Source organism: Mus caroli, chromosome 10 (genome assembly GCF_900094665.2).
Source record: "Mus caroli chromosome 10, CAROLI_EIJ_v1.1, whole genome shotgun sequence".
Lineage (NCBI taxonomy): Eukaryota > Metazoa > Chordata > Mammalia > Rodentia > Muridae > Mus > Mus caroli.
Window position 1 is genome coordinate 92,890,738 of NC_034579.1, and position 19,906 is coordinate 92,910,643.

The 19,906-nt window shown below is 40.3% G+C and overlaps 1 long non-coding RNA gene across 1 annotated transcript in view; it reads left to right on the forward strand.

Annotated features, from left to right (window-relative positions):
- The first annotated feature begins 6,622 nt into the window (after window positions 1–6,622).
- The window catches only part of LOC110302826, a 47,893-nt gene continuing 34,609 nt past the window's right edge, over window positions 6,623–19,906 (forward strand). The window contains exon 1 of the long non-coding RNA XR_002378854.2: window positions 6,623–6,859. This is a non-coding gene — a long non-coding RNA (uncharacterized LOC110302826). The remainder of the gene's footprint in view (window positions 6,860–19,906) is intronic.

Below are 19,906 nucleotides of genomic sequence, written 5' to 3' on the forward strand. Positions count from 1 at the left end.
TGATGTTGCCGTTTCTGTGTACAGCAGAAGAGATTATTTCCTGTTATCATTTGTTGGTGTTTGTTATGAGACTGGATCCCGCTATCTTGCCTAGACTGGTCTTGAACTTTCAACCCTTTTATGTCTCCGTGTCAGCTTTCTGAGTAGCTATGATGAGATGCATAAGACCATGTTGGGCTTCTCTCTCTCTCTCTCTCTTACCCTTTGTGCTTTGATTTAGTTGATATTTTTTTCCAGTGAGGATGTAAATACTGCTTTTATTTACTTAGATAAAGGGAAGGCATGAGAGCCATCCCTAAGCTATACAAATACACAGTGTGGACTGAGCCAGGGTGCTTCTTTCTCTCATCTATCTATCCCTAGGCTTAGACCTAGGCCTGGAAGCTGCTAGCCTCCATACAATCTAGTTTTCAAAGCTGGTTGTTTCAATCTAGCTTCCCTCAATTTCTGCCTGAATTACTCTGCTTGGCCTTATATTTTAATCTTTGGTTCATTCTCTGGTTCATTCTGTCTTTACCTGTGTCTAACTTGTTCTCTTTCTGCCTCCTGTCTTTGTAAAACTGTCCTGGTAAAACTGCCATGTATATGCACCCCACCCCACCACCACCCCCTCTCTTCTTCTGCTCTTAAGTAACCTCTCTTTCCTGGGCCGTTCTCCTGTGAGTTAGGCGTATCCTATCTCTGACTCATTCTGTCAAATCTTTATCTGATTCATCACTTTGTCTACCCCTCAATTAGATGTCACTTTCAAACATGGCTGCTGCCTTCTATAAACTAACCTTACCTTCATTGTTAGGGATGGAAAGTGTGTACTAAGGGTGTGTCCAGCCAGGTCATATTGTAATTCATGGCATGTCTGCATTCCAGTAGAATCATGTAGACCTAGAAGATCTTTCCCTTGCCAGAGCAGCCATGTTGCTCGATTAAAATTCCTTTACAATGGGACATTAGCAAACAGGATACCGTAGCCATTTGGATTTGCACAATGGAACTTGTTCTTTGGCTGCTATGAAACCAGAGGTCACCTGCGGAAGACACTTCACTTGGCCTCAAAGAGAATGGGAACCATGTGCTCTGTTCCAGCTGAGACTGGAGATGTGAATGAGGCCATCTTAGTTCCACAGCTGTGTCAACTTGATCCAGATCCAAAGAACTAAGCAACATTGGTGCCACAAGCTACTTCATATTCATCTTTGCCAGCTTGTTTAAACTATTACATGTATGGCCTGCTTGTTAAGTCACATAGGACAACCATTTCAACAATTATTTTTGTGTTTATGTGCTTTAGGAATTTGAATAATCTGATTTCTTTTTTCCAGACAGGGTTTCTCTGTATAGCGCTGATGTCCTGAAAGTTGCTCAGTAGACCAAGTTGATCTCAAACTTATGAAGATTTGTTTGCCCCTGCCTCCCGAGTGCTGGAGTTAAAGACACAAAATGGTGTTCTAGATTATTTTATGAAGCAGTGTGGTTCATGGTTTATGAAACTGTTCTTGCCAATGGGGATGCTTCATTGACAAGGAAAGTTAGTCAATGGGAGGGAAGGGAATGGACTGGTTCTATGGATCCATAGAAGTGTCCTCATGTCCGTCTTACAGCAAGAGGACCTGCAAAAGTCCAATGGCACCTGTAAGGCTCCCAAATGGATGAAGGTCAAACTGATAAGTGAAAGTAATCGAGCTCAGAATGAGAGAATTAAAAGTCAAGATGAAAGCGTTTTGTATTTTCCTCTTGAGACATATCTTTGTGAACTGACACCAGAGAAATCACTTCCATTTCCTTCCTGGGATGGTGAGTGGTTTACAGTGTTGGGTTTAATTAAGTCAGTGTCTTCAAAAAAGAAAAAGAAAAAAAACACCTCTATTGTACTTACAACAGACCATTCTTTTTTTTTTTGATTTTTAATATTTTTATTACATATTTTCCTCAATTACATTTCCAATGCTATCCCAAAAGTCCCCCATAGCGCCCCCCACTTCCCTACCCACCCATTCCCGTTCTTTTGGCCCTGGCATTCCCCTATATTGGGGCATATAAAGTTTGCAAGTCCAGTGGGCCTCTCTTTCCATTGATGGCCGACTAGGCCATCTTTCGATACATATGCAGCTAGAGACAAGAGCTCCAGGGTTCTGGTTAGTACATCATGTTGTTCCAACAATAGGGTTGCAGATCCCTTTAGCTCCTTGGGTACTTTCTCTAGCTTCTCCATTGGGAGCCCTGTGATACATCCAATAGCTGACTGTGAACATCCACTCCTGTGTTTGCTAGGCCCCGGCATCGTCTCACAAGAGACAGCTATATTTGGGTCCTTTCAGCAAAATCTTGCTAGTGTATGCAATGGTGTCAGCGTTTAGAAGCTGATTATGGGACAGATCCCTGGATACAGCAGTCTCTAAATGGTCCATCCTTTCATCACGGCTACGAACTTTGTCTCTGTAACTCCTTCCCTGGGTGTTTTGTTCCCAATTCTAAGAAGGNGCACAGTGTCCACACTTTGGTCTTCATTCTTCTTGAGTTTCATGCGTTTATCAAATTGTATCTTATATCTTGGGTATCCTAAGTTTTGGGCTAATATCCACTTATCAGTGAATACATATTGTGTGAGTTCTTTTGTGATTGTGTTACTTCACTCAAGATGATGCCCTCCAGGTCCATCCATTTGGCTAGGAATTTCATAAATTCATTCTTTTTAATAGCTGAGTAGTACTTCATTGTGTAAATGTACCATAATTTCTGTATCCATTCCTCACAACAGACCATTCTTATGGGCTCAAGAAACATGGTCATTACATCGTTGTCTGTAGATGGAGATCATAGTCAAGTCAGGGATTATTCATTTATCCTAGACTCCTAGCTAATGACCTCCTGCCCATCAAACAGAGCAGCCTCTTGATATGAGTTTTCAGAGTTTCAGAGACCTTGAACCAGGCCTGCCTAAGCCCTTCAGGAATGATTTCTACAACCATAGTGCCCCATCATGTCATCGAAACGTAACACTATTAACAAATTGTCACCTTCTACTTCATCTACAATACCACAACGCTGGAGGCATTTTATTTATTTTATTTTATTATTTTTTTATTTTAAGATCTATTTTATTTTTGACATAATAATAAACATGTATGATCATGAATCCAACCTGTATTAAATTAGTAGCTATGGCAAGACGGGAAAATATGTTTTCTTTTTTTATATGGAAAAGAGGCTCACAAAGGTACAAGTGCCTAGAGCCCACAAGAGTCCTGCTGGATCCTGAGTGGGCCACGGGCAAAATACTTTCCTATCCTAGCCCCCATTCCTTTGGGTATCCCCTCCTTGGTTTGTTTGTTTGTTTGTTTGTTTATTTATGTTTTGCATTTGATTTTTTATTAGATGTTTTCTTCATTTACATTTCAAATGCTATCCCAAAAGTCCCCTATACCCTCCCCCTGCCCCCGCCCTGCTCCCCTACCCACTCATTCCCACTTTTTGGCCCTGGCTTTCTCCTGTACTGAGGCATATAAAGTTTGATTGACCAAGGGGCCTCTCTTCCCAATGATGGCCAACTAGGAATGAAGGAATAAAGTATCCACACGTTGGTCTTCCTTCTTGATTCTCTTGTGTTTTGGAAGTTGTATCTTGCTTGGGTAGTCCAGGTTTCTGGGCTAATATCCACTTATCAGTGAGTGCATATCAAGTGACTTCTTTTGTGATTGAGTTACCTCACTCAGGATGATATCCTCCAGATACATCCATTTGCCCAAGAATTTCATAAATTCATTGTTTTTAATAGCTGAGTTGTACTTCATTGTGTAAATGTACTACATTTTCTGTATCTATTCCTCTGTTGAGGGACATCTGGGTTCTTTCCAGCTTCTGGCTATTATAAATAAGGCTGCTATGAACATAGGGGAGCATGTGTCCTTATTACCAGTTGGAACATCTTCTGGGTATATGCCCAGGAGAGGTATTGCTGGATCTACCAGTAGTACTATGTTCAGTTTTCCGAGGAACCGCCAGACTGATTTCCAGAGTGGCTGTACCCTACCAGCAATGGAGGAGTGTTCCTCTTTCACTGGAGGCATTTTAAAGACTTAATGTACTCAAAATATAAGCAGGCACAGTGTATTTGGTGTATTTGGGAATTGGAGATCTGAAGGACTGGCCAGTTGTCAGATGAGGTAACAAGCCAGTGAATTTGCTACCCTGTGGACAGTTGAAGCAGTGAAAGAGCAAAGACTGTTGTTATAGGTGGGAGGTACTTTTTCTCAAAATACCTCAGAACTGAGTGAATGGAAGGAAAGGATGTGAGTTCCTGGGCTTGGGGGAAAAACTTTAGAAGGGAGTGGAGAGTATTAAGAGAAGGAGGAGGTTGCCGATCACAAGTCCTTTTCTCTCCCGCCCCCCCTCCCCCGCCCCCTTTTGTGTAGTTCTGGAGATGGAGCCCAGGGCCTACCAATGGCCCTTTGGGCTATTCTTAAGGAGTAGTAAAGACAAATTGCCACCACTGTTGTCATTGCTGCCCTCCTTTTCCTCCTCTCCCTCCTCTTCTCCCTTACCCCCCCCCTCCTCCTCAACATCCTCCTCCTTTCTGTGGTCTGTTTCTCAAATCTCACCAAGTTGAAGTTCTCAGAATAGTTTCTGGGTATTCTGACATACCTAAGTACTTGCTCATATATGTTCCAACGTTGGTTTCTTAAACTGGCCCATATGAAAGAGATAACTCATCCAATCAGTTTGAGGAACATTTTTACATTAAGCCTCACTTTTTATTACAGGGGACATTAGCATAATAGCTTTAAGAGCTGTCACAGTGGACAAACAATTCTCTCTGTTAAGAATGTAATGGCTGTCAATCCTATTTAGATATAGCTACCTTCGTGAAATAATTTAACAGCATGTATAGGTGACTTCGCTGGAGAATTACTGAGCTGACTGTCTCAGTTCAACCAATATCTATGTATATGTGCATGTATATGCATATGTCTATGTGTATGTCTATGTATATGTATGCTAGGTATCTTGGGAAGATACAACATATTAGATATAGTTCGAGGCTAGCCTGGGCTACAGAGTGAGCTCCAGGACAGCCAGGGCTACACAGAGAAACCCTGTCTCTAAAAACCACACACACACACACACACACACACACACACACACACACACACACACACACACATCTTAGGGGAATAGGGGAATAGCTTTCAAGCTGGCCCTAAAGAACATGTGTTAGCCTTGGCTCTGAGGGAGAGGAAGGGAAATGGCATTCAAGGGGGGAGGGAACAGCATGAGTCAGGAAGCAAAACATCACCAAGAGTGAGTGAAGAGCTGTTAAGCAAACAGACCCATTTGGATGGAGTAGTCATAACAAGGTTTCTATGGCAAAATGCATTCCTCATTGCAAATACTTAAAAAATGAGGTTTTGAAATACAACCCATCCAGCAAATTGGGAACTCCCTGTTCTCTGAGTGATAGTGGGAGCCCTGTTACCATTTATAATGTCTGTCTTTTGAGAAGAGTACAATTGGTATGTCTATGGAAAAAGATCATCAGAGAAAAACGACAGGATTGATTGAGTTGGTGAGTTGACCAGTGACATGTCTTAGAGCAAAGTATTTGTTGACAGGAATTAAAACAGGAGGTGGGTGTTTCTTTCCTTTCTCCCAAGATTTATTACAGATTATATATTATTAATCTACAAAGTAATTTAGATTAGAGATAAAAACACCATTTTACACAGTCGAGTCTTCCTTTATGGCTCATCATTTTATTGAGTAACTAAGAAAGATGATCACGTTCCTCATTTAATACAAACCTCCTGGATAAAAGTTTCATCACCACAAATAGTAAAGTCCATTAAGAGTGGGTATTAAAAATGGAAGAAGGGAGGGGGAGAAAAAGGAGGGCAGAGAGGGGGGAGGGAGGAGAAGAAGGGTATGGGAGAAGGGGAACTGTTGCATACAGAAGCACATGGGTGGTGGCCAACTGACAGCCCTACCACACCAACAAAGCATCACTCTCCCATGTTTTGAGTCTTTTAAAAATGTCGCTTGGTGTGGTGGTGCTTGCCTTTAGATCAAGCCTTAGTCCCAGCAGTTGGGAGGCAGAAGCAAGAGTATCTGTGAGTTTGAGGTCTGCCTGGTTTACAAAGGGAGATCAAGGACAGCCAAGGTTACACAAAAGGGGGAAAAAAGGCATCTTCAGGGTGTGTTTTATCTTTAATTTGCATATTCCTTCTTTCTCATTAGACTCTGGGCCACTTTTCACATAAAGGCCCTGTGTTGGTCCAGGTCCCTTCCCTTGGAGTTTTCTCCCAAAAGCTCCGAGCTTGGTGTTGTTCCCTCCGCTTCTGCCTCTGGCTGGTTCTGAATATGTAATTACTTGTCCGTGGAAAGAAGAGGATTAACAGACCTTGCCCTAATTGCTTGTTTTTGTCAAGTTGTTAAGAAGGACTTAGGCTCCAGAAACAGAGGGTGTAGCCAGACAGAAGGCAGCCGGAGGAGTTCAAAAGTCTTGTAATCTTTGGCTCCACAGGCCTATAAAAATGGAGTGTTGACTGAGTGCAAACAGCCGGCAGCCTGAGAGGCTCAGGTCCCGGGAAAGATCGAGGCCGCGTGCTCATTTGAAAAGGCAGGGGGTTTCATAACGACCCTGACTAACCTGTTAATGGATGGTCCAATTTGATTTTCCCCTTCTTCACGAAGGCCAGATCTGAAGCTGCCTGCCACACAACAAAGCTTTTCTAGGTTCCCAGGTTCCTGGAATTCAAGACTAAATGAGGCTTCTTGCAAAGGCTCTGCGTGAAAGAAGCAAATTAGGAATTTGAAGGGATGATGATGCCGTTGTAGGATACTCTCGTTTCCTGGTGTCCCTCTTGAGGTAATGGTTAGAGGCTCATAATTTGTGAGCAAGACTGGGCTCAATATTAAACCATTATTACAGGCAAGTCAGAGCAGGGGGCTCTTCTGGGAAAGTGCCGGCGATCATTCACCTTCTCACCTGGAAGGCGGAGGGGTTACCGGAGGTTAGAAGGCTTAATGAGTGTGGAATGTTTTGCTGGGTGAGAGGGCATTTTAAAAATGCAGCCAGAAGTGCTTTCAAGGGACTGACTTCACAACAAATCACATTTTCCAGCACTCCGAGGGGTTCTTATGTCGTTACTGGCTATCTTTAAAGAAGTAACTTAAGTTAAGAAGTGTGAACTATACGCACCCTATGATTGATCATTGGAATAAAATACAGATATTTCACATGAATCCTTTCAGGATAGGATGCTGTTGGAAGAATAACAGACATAGACTTAAAAGTGTTTTGTAGCTAGGCAGAAACCAGTAGGGGTGTATGCAATTACCCGTATTTTCATTTCCTTCTCAGGTGCATTTGTGTGCGCTTGCATGTGCATGTGTGTGTATGTGTGTGTGTGTGCATGTGTGTGTGTTAGGAATCATATTTTCAATTATTTTAGGAGAGACTTATTTCAACCATCTTTGAAGGAATTGTAGGTAGAAATATTTTAAAGTTGTTTTCAGGAATCGATTTCCTTCTCTTCTGAGAATCTTTAATTTTAGAAAAATCATATATATACGGTTTACTCTAGTATTTGGGCTAAGAAATCAAGAAGTTTCTGGAACTCTCATTTATGTTACTAACTCCTGTTTCTGAAGGTATTTAAATTTCTTCCTCAAACCAGGGTTTTGTTTTGTTTTGTTTTTTTCTAGACAGGGTCTCTTTACATAGCTCTGGCTGTCCTGAAACTTGATCTGTAGACCAGGCTGGCCTTGAACTCAGAGATCTGCCTGTGTTTGCCTTTGCCTTTGGACTGCTTGAGATAAAAAACAAAAAAGATGTGTGCTACCATAGCCTGGCTATTTATTTATTTATTTATTTATTTATTTATTTAACTTTATTTCATTTTATTTTTAATATTCCTTATTCTTAAACGTATTTGTGATAATTTAAAACTAAGTAATTTGGGCTGTGCATGGTGGCACATGCCTTTAATCCTAACACTCATGTGGCAGAGGCAGACAGATCTCTTGAGTTAGAGGTCAGCTTAGTCTACATAGCAGGGTCCAGGCAAGCCAGGGCTGCCAGTAAGATCCCGCCAAAACCAAACAAAACCACAACAATAAAACTAAGAAACTAAAATAATTTTAGGTCTAAATGTATAGAAACATATACTTATTGTGGTTGTTTTGTTATTTCTATTTTTCCCCCGGGAACACACATTTCTGAGTACATTGTATTATGTTGCAGAAGGTGATTACCTGTTCAATTATACAACTTATAGTAACAATCTTTTGACTTATTTTTTTTAATCTCTGGGCACAGAAATTCAAGACCCATCAAACAACTTGGTCCTTAAGAAGAGTGGTCACTACCGCATTTATCTGGCAGGGATCATTCTAGTTCTAGTTCCTAGGAGAACGACTGACTACCCTGCAAAGGATTATGCAGGCTTTGCATAGTTTGGAGTCCGGTTTGGGAGCTGCTTTTCCTCCAATCCCAGAGCATTAGCCTTTCAGAGAAAGAGGTTGTCGGTTACATAGGGTTATTATTAGTACAAGGAAATATCACGTTTAGACTGTCCCCTGTCTCTTCCAGGGCCTTCTGCTTGTTAGGTTTTTTGTTTGTTTGTTTGTTTTGTTTTTGAAAATGTGAAACCAAGTCTAGTAGGTCTTAAAATCATTCCAGTTTGACAAACCACACAGATTTTTAGGTTATACTCAGCTTCTCATCCATAGAAATTGATGAGAAAAAGTCTCAGGTAGTTTCTTTGTCAGTCTCCAGCCTTACTACTGACTTAGAGACTTCAGGCATTAGTGTTGCCAACCCCTGTATATGACTGAAGCAGAGAGGACACATTGAGAGTCTTTAGATGTGGTGTCTTCTAGGCTCCAAGGTTATGTATGGCCACCAGGCTTCTTGTCTCTGTCTTAGTTCTGACTTTCAAAGGATACAAACCCGCACATGTTCTTTGGTTCAGGCAATGGTGCTTGGGTGGTTGTTTTGGTATCTTTGACAGGTCCTTATAGGCCACTGAATTCCGGTATTCCTCTCAGTTTCGCCTGTAGAATCCTCAAGGTTTGTCCTGGTGGTTGGCTCCTCAGTAGGTATACTGCATTTTGCTCTGAGTTCAGACAACAGAAAAATTGCAGGTGGCTTAGAAACTTTAAACCTCGAGACTTCTTTGCCAATCCCCACGGAACGGAGTCGCTTCGAATAGCCGAGCTTCAGATCGTATTCTTTGAACAGGACTCTCTTTCAGATATTCTAACCTGGGATATTTGATCTTCTGGAGATTTCATCTGTGAACCCACTTCCTTCTTTACATGGTCAAAACCAAGGTAGACAAAATTTGGAGTGACCTCTCCTCTCCTCTCCCTACCCCCTCTCCCCTCCTCTTCACTCCCCCTTCTCCTCTCCCCTCCACTCCCCCTCCCCTCTGACCCTATTGTGTGTCCAGGAAAAAATACAGGTGCTCATTCACTTCCTTTATGGCCCATCTTTTGTCTACAACAGGGATGCCACAGCTGTGATGAAACAGGCTCCTGTCTCACATCATCATAGAACCCTATGACCTGACTCTTTCAGCCTTGTCTCCCCAGGAAAGAAGAAAGTGGTCAGGAACTATTTTAATGTTGCAGTGAAACGCGCAAAGCTATTGTCTGGTGCATGATTCTGTTCTCGTTTTCAGATGCTAGTTATTTCTTACAACACCCTGAATTTGACCTGCAAAGCATTTCCTGGAGAGTGTCACTGTCAACTGTGACAGAGCGCTGGGATTTGAGGAAGTTCTGGGTAGCTGAGTTGAAGTGTCTTTGATTTGTGTTTTCTTTTTCTGACCTCTATGCTGAAGCAATATATATTTTGATGATCAATCTTTCAATCTTTTTTTTTTTTTTTTACTTTTAATTTCAAAACAACTCAAGCATTATAAAACGCTCCAAGAGTGACGCAAAGAAGTCAACACTTCCCACGGCAGCTGTTTACTTCATTTCCTTCTTGTCCTGTGTATATCTCTATGTATTCTTTTCTGCCTCTTTCTATTGAAAATTAGTCTTTTTCTTACATACTATATCTTAATTATACGTTCCTGTTCTTCTCCTCCCCTCCCCTCCTACTGGATCCATCTCCTTTCTGTCTCTCATTAAAAAACAAACAGGTTTTTACAGGATGATAATATAATTAATATAATGTGATAAAACAAAAACTAACACACCGTTGCTAGACAAAACGAACAAACAAATGGAAGGGGGGGGGGAAACCCAAGAGAAGGCACAAGAACAAGAAACAGATTAGCTTGTTCACACACCCAAAAGTCCCACAAAAACACTAAAGTGGAAAACCATAATATATACACAAAGGACTGGTAAGGTAAAAAGAGAAAAGGAAAAAATATATAAATAAAATAAAAATAATAAGATAAAATTAAAACAACCACAAAAACAAAAACAACACAACAACAACAAAAGCCCAAAAAAACAAAAATAGGAAGAAAGAGCCCTGACAGAACATGATGAAACAAGGAATCTCTAAAGATGCTGCTGTGGTCATGTTCTGCTGGCCATCTTCTGCCTGGCATGCAGCCTCCCACTGTTTCTTTGACAAGTGGCTATCAACTGGAGAGAGCTTCTGGGTTAGCAATGGGAACATATGTCTATTTCTTTTAGTTCCAGGACCCCAACTGGTTTGGACCTGTGCAGGCCCTGGGTATGCTGCTTCCGTCTCTGTAAATTCATGTGTTCATCCACGTAACGGATTAGGAGAGCTGCGGTTCTTGTGGTGTCCTCCACCACCTCTGGCTCTTATACTCTGTCCATCCCCTCTTCTGCAGGATTCTTTAAGCCCTGAGGGGAGGGATTTGATGGAGACATTCCTTTTAGGGCTGAATGTGCCCAGTTCTCTCACCCTCTACATGTTGTCTGGCTGTGGGTCTCTGCGTTTGTTCTTGTATCTTGTAGGCAAAACACCATTGTAGATCAAAGGCTTTGTGGCTGGGTTGGTGTTTGCATTTCTCCTTTGGTAGCATGTAGAGTGAGTTTTTGTACCAAAGGTGCTTGCTTGCACAGAGGGGTGAAGGATCTAGGCAGGCACCAGGTCCATTTCTTCATGTTCAGTGAGTTGTGTAAAGTGTTGTCTTCAAGAGTGGGTCCTTGCTGTCAGTTTGTGGAGAGAAACCTATAGTCTTGGCAACAGCCTGGGTTATTTTGGGGGGGGGGAGGGGCATGGGACTCCTTTGTCCCTAAACTCAATTAGATATAACCCAATCTCAGTATTAGAGGCTTTTTTTGATTACAAGAGATGGTATATATTGGGTTATATAACCAATGGTATAATAATCTCCCCCATTATTTGTCAATTTCATTATATGTATGTATGTATACACACACACACATTTGTGTGTATATCTGTATGTGTGTACATATACATATACACACATATATATATATACAAATATAATGAAATTGACAAATAATGGGATATATATGTATGTATATATATATATATATATTGTGTACATATACATATACACACATATATATATATACAAATATAATGAAATTGACAAATAATGGGATATATATGTATGTATATATATATATATATATATATTCAAAAGCTTCAATTGTATTTAACTTACTCCTCCACTAGCCCTTAGTTTTAGTTGTCTTTCCTATACTCTTTCCCTCATCTCCTTCTTTCCTATTCCTTTCCACTTGATCCTCCATACCAGTCTCCATCCTACATCTATTTCCCTGTCCTAGAGCGACCTATTTGTGCCTCCACCCCCGTTCCTTGTGCTGTGCTTAACCTTTAGCTCTATAGATGGTAGCTTGTCTCCCACTGACTTGCTTACAGCTCGTAGCTAATATCTACATGTAAGTGGATACATACCGTATTTGCCTTTCTGAAGCTAAGGAGATTGTGTTTCAGTTTGCTTATGTGATAGATTACATTTATCTATTCATGTATTAAACCATCCCTGGGTCTCTGGGATGAAGCCAACTTGATCATGGAGAACAATCTTTTTTTGGATTTGACTTGCAAGTATTTTACTGAGAATTTTTGCATCTATGTTCATAAGGGAAAGTGGTTTGTAATTCTCTTTTTTTGGGTCTTTATTTGGTTTAGGTGTCAGACTAACTATGGCAATGTTAAAAAGGAACTGGACAATGTTCTTTCTGTTTCTATCTTGTTGAATAATTGAAAGACTATTCCATTATTCTTCTTTGAAATTCTGATCAAGGGGCTGGAGAGTTGACTCAGCAGTTAAGAGCACTGGCTGCTCTTCCAAAGGTCCTAAGTTCAAATCCCAGCAACCATGTGATGGCTTACAATATCTGTAATGGGATCTGATGCTCTCTTCTGGAGAGCACTCATACATTAAATAAATAAAAAAGTTAAAAAAAAAAAGAAAGTGTGGTCAAATTCTGCACTAAAACCACCTGGCCCTGGGATTATTTCTTTTAAGGGTTGGGAGATTTTTAATTACTGCTTCTATTTCACTAAGGGTTATAGGCTTGTTTAAATTGCTTATCTGATCTTGATTTAACTTTGATAAGTGGTATGTTTTGGAGGAAATTAGCCATTTCTTTTATTAAACTTTTTTCCCAGTTTGATGGGGTTCAGGTTTTAAAAGCGTGCTCTTATGATTCTCTGGATTCCCTTGGTGTCTTTTATTATGTTCCTCTTTTCATCCAATTTTGTTAATTTCTTCTTTCTCAGCTTGTTAGTTAATTTGGGTAAGGCTTTGTCAATCTTATTGATTTTCTCAAAGAAACCAACTCTTCCGATCCTTGATTCTTTGTACATTTTTCTTTGTTCATTTGTTTCTATTTGATTGGTTGCGGCTACTGAGTTTGATTATTTCTTGCCACCGACTCCTTTTGGGTGTGATTTATCCGTTTTGGTTTTAGAGCTTTCAGCTGTGTCATTAGGTTACTAGCATGAGATCTTAGTAATTTGTTTGTTTGTTTGTTTATTTATTTTTCTGATGCTCAGTGGATATTTAATCGAGTTTTCTTTGGAGTATATGATGATGACAGGTTCAGGGACAACTGAGTATTTATATGAAATGAATTCTAATGTCATCCCATATACAAAAATAAATTCAAAGCTGGTAGGATTTGAAGATAAGACCCAAGGCTGTTAAAATTCGAGAGGAAAACAAGGTTGAAACTCCATTGCCTGGTCCAGGTACTCTCTTTTCTCGTGATTATATTCTGCAGAAGAAATCACATGGGATTAGGGAATAATAGTGGCTTCAAACCTGGTAGGTACATCACTAGGTGATTTAGACTTGTAAAGGGCCCAGAAAATAGATACTATGGATCACGTTAGAAATACAGCAACACAACTAAACATCTTCAGTACTAATCAAAATAATAAATGAAAGGTAATATTGCATTCATTCCAAGAAAAGAGTCATAGAATTAAAAATGATTGATCCACAAAAGATGTATCAATATGAGTAAATCCACCCCTTATTGTAGCAACTGAAAACTATTAGCTTCCAAAAATACATAAAATTATAATTTTATAGCAGTGTATATATTTCTGAAATGTGCCCTTTGTTTTTAAAGTGTAAGCACTTAGTGCTATGAATTTGCCTTTTAGGACAGCTTTCATTATGTCCCGTGAGTTTGGGTATGTTGTATATTAATTTTCATTCATTTCTAGAAAGTCTTTGATTTCTTTCTTAATTTCTGTCTTGAGTTGTTTTTCATTCGTTACTGGCTCTTTCATTTCCCTGAGTTTGTAATATTTTTGTTGTTTCTGTTGCTGATATCCAGTTTTAATTTGTGGTCAGATACGGTGCAGGGTATTATTTCAATTTTCACTTATTTGTTGAGACTTGCTTTGTGCCCTACTGTGTGTTCAGCTTTGGAGAAAGTTGTGTGAAGTGCTGAGAAGAAGGTATTATATCTTTTGTATTTGGGTAAAATGTTCTATAAATATCTGCTGGGTCTATTTGGTTTATACTATTAGTTCTAGTATTTCTTTGTCTTTGTTTTTTAAAGATTTATTTATTTGTTTTATGTAAGTACATTGTCACTGTCTTTAGATACACTAAAAGAGTGCATCAGATCCCATTATAGATGGTTGTGGGCTACCATGTGGTTGCTGGGAATTGAACCCAGGACCTCTGGAAGAGCAGTCAATGCTCTTAACAGCTGAGCCATCTCTCCAGCCCTGTATTTCTCTGTTTAGTTTTTTTTTTTTTTTTTTAATCTGGATCACCTGTCTATTGGCAAATATGAGGTACTGGAGTCTCCTACTCTCAGAGTATGAGGCTCAATATGTGATTTAAGCTGTAGTGGTGTTTCTTTTATGAACCTGGGTGCCCTTTTGTTTGGTGCATACATGTTAAGGATTACAATGTCCTCTTGGTAGATTTTTTTTTTTTCTTTGATGAATATGTAGCATCTTTCTCTGTTTCTTCCGATTAGGTTAGGTTTGCAATTTATTGTGTCAGAGATTAAAATGGCAATACCAGATTGCTTCTAGGGTCCATTTTCTTTGGATATCTTTTTTCTATCTTTTTACTCTGAAGTAATGTCCTTGATGCTAAGGTGTGTTTCTTGGATGCAGCAGAAGGATGGATTCTGTTTTCGCACCCATTGTTTCTGTGTCTTTATATTAGGGAATTGAGATCATTGGTTATCTTTCAATAAAGAAAACAATAAGCAGTGTTTGTTGATTCCCGTTATTTTGTTGTTGTTGATGGTGGTGTGTGCTTTCTCTCATTTGATTTGCTGATCTGGGATTAAGTTTTAGTACTTTGTTAATTAAAACGGAAATTAAATATAACCTTAGAGTGCCTATGTGGTTCCTGTCTTTGATGAAATATAGTTGACCTAATATGCTTACTATCTATTTTGCCTCCCATTTCATCAATTAATTTGTTTCTCTGACCTTATGTTTATCTGCCTTCATAGTGTTTAATGGCACCAAAAGTATAATTTTTCATTTGCTTGCTAGTTTGTATTCTGTTTCCATCCATAAAACGTGAGGATCAAGATAGGAAAACTCATTTATTTTATTCATCAGTATCCCAACGCCTAAAACAGGAATTTGATCTACTAACTAAATAAACTCATAAATAAAAGAATGCATCCATACCCACAGCCTATAGTCAATTGATGCTTTCTTGTTAGTCTGCAGTACAACTTAGCTTTCCATGTTAGTCCAGGTTTTTGCAGAATTAGACCTTGTGAGCCACTTATCAACACTGGCCTATTGCTAACAACATTACTGCAGATGCCTACATGTTTGTGTGTGTGTGTGTATGTGTGTGCACATGCTAGTGTGGGCACACACATTGATGAGTGATAGACAACTTCAAGTTTTGGTTCTCATCTTCTACCTTGTTTGAGACAGGGTCTCTTGATTACTACTGTAAATGTCATGCTAGCTTGACATTTACTACTGTAAATGTCATGACCTTCCAGTGACTCTTCTGTCCCTGCCTCTCATCTTCCCAGAGCAGTGCTGGGGTTAAAGATGCCACTGCATCTAACTTTACGTGGGTTGGAGATCTGAATGAAGATTTTCATCTTGTACCATAAATTTTTTGTCTTCTGAACCCATCCCACCCTTCCTAAATACTTTTAATAACACTCTATGCATTTGGTCTCCATTATAACGTAGTGCTCAGCTTAGTCTTTGACAAATAATGAATGTCACCAGTGTTTCCTTTTCTGAATTAGTTTACTCTAAGGGAAGTTTGAAACTTAGCTTTGCTGATAGACTTTATAGAAATGGTCTCGGGACCACTGAATTCCATGTAAAAGCATACACGGCAAGGCATGCTCTGCTTATTTTAAACAAACAAACAACTGTGTCAACCCAAGACTGCTTTGTCCTGTCTTAATTCCTGTGCTGGTTTTGAGTGTCTTCATAGCCAGTTTGGAAAAGCCAGGGCTGGAGTCGGTGTTTTAGGCTCTTGGAAGTCTCTGCTAGCAACTGAGGAAATGTAAAATATAAAGTTTGTGATATTAAAACTATGTCTCTCCAGCCTCCAACATTCTTTTTTGGCCTTAAGGCAGCAAAGCAAAACTATACACAATTTAATCACAGAGTTCCTGTTCTGTCAAGGCAGATGAGAACATACACAGCTAGCGTTGCCTGTGTGGGTTGGCTAGTTACTTAGATTTTCTATGCTTGGAGAGAATGACCACAAGAATGGTTGAGACATCCATGAATAAGTTGTTCCAGGTTTGTGTCTACAGTGAGTACACAATTCCTCTACCTCCCGGTGATTATGGCAGTGAGTCACCTCAACTTTGTGCCTAAACTATTTGGATCTCTTGGAACAGGCTCACCTTTGTTTAGGAGCCGTGGGTACATCACTGAGGGATTCTCAGGCAGTTCTCCAGCTGTCTGGGGAAAGTAACTGAACCGAGTAAATCTTTTCATTGATTCTGCCAACTGCATAGTTTAGGAACATTTCAGGGCCACAGATTTAGATTCAGTTAGGCTCTGTATACCTGGTGCAAAATTTATGCAAACTTTTTATTGAAATGGTGTATACTTTATTGCTTGGTAGCCATCTATAGCAAGAACGACTGATGGAGAACTCATTGCATTTAATTATAAAACAATTATTAAATACCTACTGGGTGCTAGGTTCTACATGCTAGGCAGCTCTGAGAGATACAAGGGAAAGCAAGAAATGATAGTTATCTTCAAAGAACTTAACATTGATGTTAGTCATAAACTTATACTTTGATATAAGTAGTATGCAAAAAAGTATTTTTTCCCTCCAGAGTTTTGCTATGTACCTACCCTGAGATGGCCTCAAATATATAATCCTTCTGACTAAGCTTTCGAGTGCTAGGATTATAGGCATGTGTTACCATGTCTAATTTAAATACTGTATATTTTAACATAAGACTTTTTTTTTCTACTTCTTCCCACATATAGCGTGTGGGTGGAGAGATATACTGTGCTGTGCCTTAGACAGCAACATCAAGACACTTAGGCGTGGATGGACTTTCTCTTTTGGACGTCATTACATGGCTTGTATTTACTTGCATGTCTGTGAAGCACTAAAAACAGGGCTGTGAATCACATAATTGAAATTGAGTTCGTTTTAGTGAAACTTAAAGAGACACTAAAGAAAAGGACCGGCGAAACCGGAAACGTGATCAATCAGGCCGGAAGTTTGTGTCTTTTAAGTGTCCTTCAGTATTTATTTTCTTGGCATCTTTTTTCCCCCCTCCCCTGATGTTGAAAAACAAGAATACTGTAGGTGCTGAGATTGCTCTCATCTTTTCTAAAGGCAAGTGGTTTTCAGACTTGCTTTCCTTATTGATTTCATAAGCATGGTATTTTACATTTCTGACTCTCCAAGGTTACTTTTCTTTCTCGGGAAAATCCTTTCCCCCTCGCCCTTCGGCTGCGTTCCTCAGCAGAGAGAACACCGCACCTTATATGTCTCTCTTCCTCCCACGGCGTGCTTCTTGATGGCAGCCTTCCTCGCTTCAGCTCAGCTCCCAAATTTAATTCATTTGTTAGGCCTATTTTTACCTTGAGACATGAAATCTCAATGTGTTGCTAAACTATCTGAGAGAGTGCTTTTCTTTGTGCCTTCCATCTAAGGCAATGTGTGCTCCCCTAATGGTATCATTTATAGCTGTGGGCTGTGAAACCCGAGCACAGGCGGGATGCCTACATCTCTGTCACGATTTCTCCTTCTTTCTCCCTCTAGCTTTTCTCCCCCTCTTCTTTTCCTTTTGGATGGAGCAGTTAGTCTTTAGTACCAATTTGTTTGATCATGAGCAAGGAGTGAACGTCTGAAATTCAGTATGCTTAGTTCCCACAGCCCTCGTGTGAAATCTCTGAGGGAGCCACTTGAGCGAGGTAAGCTGTGATTGACAGACAATTGCAGGTGGATGAGATGCCCTCTGCATCTCTGACATTATCCTTCCTGCCCTAGGAGTCTCGGTGTGTGAACGTGTCACTCAGGACCAGATAGGTACATCTTTGCTACGGCAACAAAAGGCCCCCACATCTCACTGTTGTACAGAGTGATGTATCTTCCATAGGGTGTGCTTTCCAGCGTGGCTGCCTCGCTGCTCCCTGCTGTCTAATGGCGCAGCTCTGTCTGGAACAACACAGTGGCTGAAGCAGAAGAAAAGGAGACATTGCTAACCTCTTGCTGGCTTCTGTGTGGAAGGGTCATGTGTAACTTCTGTCCACATTTCATTGGCTATAGCACGTTATCTGGCCACCTAAAAGTGCAGTACCACATCGTATACCCACAGAGACAAAGGAGGGGAGGAGACAGAGTACTGGGTAAATGGGCCACTCCAGTGTTGGGTCATTGACTTCATTTAGGGGTACACAGAGAGTAAGCTTTTCCCAGGGCAGAAATGAATCCCATGACTGAGCACGAGGAGAGCCTTTTCTCCAGGAGCCTGGCGAGCAGACATTAGAAAGTCCCACTGCTTAGAACACAAGGCTGTTGAGGCTCTTTTGCGGTGTGTACATTGCCATTTTGTGGGGTATCTGTATTTACTGTTTTATCCACTGGGCTGAAAGAGTTTTCAGGCATTTGGATAGCTTGCCTATGTATACAGGTTCATCTCTTCCTCGACTCTTCTCTCACACTCTAATCCCTGGCCTTGATCAGTTGCCTCTGTGTTCCAGTGGCAACCGTCTTTATGTTCATCCCAAGGAACAATATTTGTTTATCAGTTCCTTACTGCATCAAATTCATCAATTGCTCAGACGGCCGCGGCTCGGGCTTCATTTCTCATCCTTCTTCTTACTTGACCAGGATGTGACAGTTGCACTGAGCCTCCAGCTGTTTGGTGATCAATTCCAGTTGGATCGTGCCCTAGGGCCTCTTCACTCTCCATTCCTGCTGCCTGGAACGTTCTTCTGTCATCTCTGAAATAGAGCAAACCCTTTGTGTATCACCCATGTCCTGGTTTAACTACCAACTCTTGCGGGTCTGGTGGCGGAGGCTATTCTTGTAGCTACTCTGGAGGTGCAGGTAGGAGTTTCAGTTTAAGGCTTGCTTGAGCTGCAAGGTAAGTTCAAGGCTAGCCTGAGAAACTTAATGGAACCCTAGTTTGACATAAAGAATAAGAAGAGGTTTGGGGATCTAGGAGAGCCTTGCCTCATATTCAACACCCATTACTGTTTAAAAACAAAGCAAAGCAAAACAAAATACCACTCTCTCAGAGATTCCTTTTGACTACTAACCTCATTATCTCTGCAAACCCTTATCACTGTCCAGTTCTTTCCCTTCTTACTGTCTCCTCTCGTCAAAAGAATGTAAGCTTCCTGAGCAGAGTCCCTTTGAGTCTGTTTATCTCTCACTTATCAACATTGAGCATAAGGGTGGTTAATATTACTGTTAGCCACTCCAAATAAATAGCTTCTATATTTTGAATAAATTCACAAAACTGTAGTAGTTCTTCAAAATTCAGGGGAAAGCCTCAGCTACTGATAAATATACAAAAAATATTTGCTAATTTCAATTAATAAAATTGTGGAAGTTTTTTTCCAATATTTGTAAAACTTTATCTTCCATAGCAGCTCTTGGTATTTTATAATCTTCTTACAAGTTTTAATTTTTTTTAAAATTTCTGATACATAGCAAAATTCTGATAACTGTATTTTTGGGGTAGGCCCATTTCTACAGTCAATGGTACTATGATCTGGATCTTAAGTGCTCCCCAAATGCTCAGGTGTGAAAGACTTGATCCCTAGCCCAAGGCTCTACCAGGAGATCATATAATACATAAGATGTGGGCCTAGTGGGAGGAAGTTAGGTCATTGGGAAGACTTCTTGAAGAAACTCTTGAGATTCCAAACCTTTCCTTTCCTTTCCTTTCCTTTCCTTTCCTTTCCTTTCCTTTCCTTTCCTTTCCTTTCCTTTCCTTTCCTTTCCTTTCCTTTCCTTTCCTT